Consider the following 1,780-nt stretch of genomic DNA (forward strand, 5'->3'; position numbering starts at 1 on the left):
AGAAGTTATACCAACGAAGCGCCAGGTCCTTAGAGTCGTGATGAGTATTTTTGACCCACTCGGACTTGTGGGTTAGTATGTTGTTCACGGAAAGTGCCTAATTCAGGATACTTGGGATTCCGACGTGAACTGGGACGAGAGAATTCCTAACGAGTTGGTCTTTGAGTGGCGGCGTTGGGTTGAGGCGCTTCATCATCTCAACCATATGAAGGTACCTCGCTGCTATTTTTCGGTATATGATCCTCATAGTTTTCGTAGATTGGAATTCCACGTGTTTGTAGACGCAAGTGAGGCAGCATATGCAATGCGCAGCCTACTTCCAAATAGTCGATTGACCATGGGCAGGTGCGATGTTCACTCGTTTCCGCTAAAACAAAGGCAGGCATTGCATTTTATCCCATCTTTCGATCATCTGAGCAAGATATGGATCGAATAAGCAAATATAATCTAGAGCTCTTTGATCATCTTTATTGTGAAAATCTTTGACTCTTTTGATGCTCGATAAAATCTTTTCGACACAGCAATCCGCGTGACAGTAACGGTGACAGCGTTTGAAAGAAGTACAAAACAATTCGAACACTCAACGAAAGTAAGTGAACTAATAGATTTGAAATAAAATAAATTTTCATTTTAATCACCTTTTATGTTTTGCAGCACTTTACTGACATGGATTTTGTGCGAAACCAACCAGTGATTCTAGCTGCACATTGCATAGTTACCTATTGGAAATCTTAATTACCACTTTTTCCTAAAACATTGATTTCAAGCGCTCGAGGACGGAATATTTCAAACGACAAAATGATTTTCATGGATAACAAGTTGATAATTAGCTGGAATTCGCTTTTTATCATAATAGTAGTACAAAGAGGGTTACGCTTAGCACTACTGTTCTGATTTATTTTTATGGAAAATAAAAATACGAAATAAATAAATTTTATGTCTAACATCCTACAAATGAGAATGAACATCTATTTTTATCTAAATTCATGAGGATGCGGATGGCATTTGTAGCATAGTGCGCTATGTAGAATACCGGATCTACTGTACAACTTCACCATAGGTCTTACGCATGGATTTAGATACATTTTTGCGTTGAAAAGTAGTCGCTCGCTTTTGTAATGGAAATCTTTTTATCGTACGAAAATTCTTACACTGGTCCACTGATTGCTTTAAGTGTCTTCTGCTGATGGAATACATTAGTAAAACAAACTTTTACTTGCTACATTTTTATCATCTCCAAGGGCCAATTCTTTCACCTTCGCTTAAGCCAAAAACCACGTTTATCCATATGGTTAAACTAGGTTCAAGGCCTAAATGGTGGTGAAAAAAACGCTTCAATAGCCGACTGCAATCAACCCATGCAACAGTTCCTTTTTTTCGATCTTCAAATTCGTCGGAACACTGAAGGACTAGTCTATGCACTCTAATCAGTAGGCAGTACGTTAGAAAAATAACTCTTTACGTAATCAAAATATTATTATTTCCAAGAAAATGTTTAACAGTTAAGAATAACTAATCTTAAATTACGTTACTGAACACCAGTAACCAGCTGTGAAGCAGAAATTTTATCATAACACCAGAAAGTTGTCAAGATAATCAAGATAGAAAGATTAACTCATTTCAATGCGCTCTTCGATTAGGGATTAGTAGTTTACACAACAAGTTGCAGAATGATGATTTTTACAGCACGAGTCGTAAATTTATCCTACGAGGCTTGCCGAGTAGGATAATTATGACGAGTGCTGTAAAAATCAAGTTCTGTAACGAGTTACGTACAACA

At 37.2% G+C, this 1,780-nt stretch overlaps 1 long non-coding RNA gene across 1 annotated transcript; it reads left to right on the forward strand.

The window, feature by feature from the left end:
- The first annotated feature begins 385 nt into the window (after positions 1-385).
- On the forward strand, positions 386-955 carry LOC110675909. Its single transcript, XR_002499908.1, has 2 exons — positions 386-589; positions 655-955. It is a non-coding gene; the product is annotated as an uncharacterized LOC110675909 (long non-coding RNA).
- The last annotated feature ends 825 nt before the right edge of the window (positions 956-1,780 follow it).

The sequence above is a fragment of the Aedes aegypti genome, chromosome 2, assembly GCF_002204515.2.
Source record: "Aedes aegypti strain LVP_AGWG chromosome 2, AaegL5.0 Primary Assembly, whole genome shotgun sequence".
NCBI classification, from domain to species: domain Eukaryota; kingdom Metazoa; phylum Arthropoda; class Insecta; order Diptera; family Culicidae; genus Aedes; species Aedes aegypti.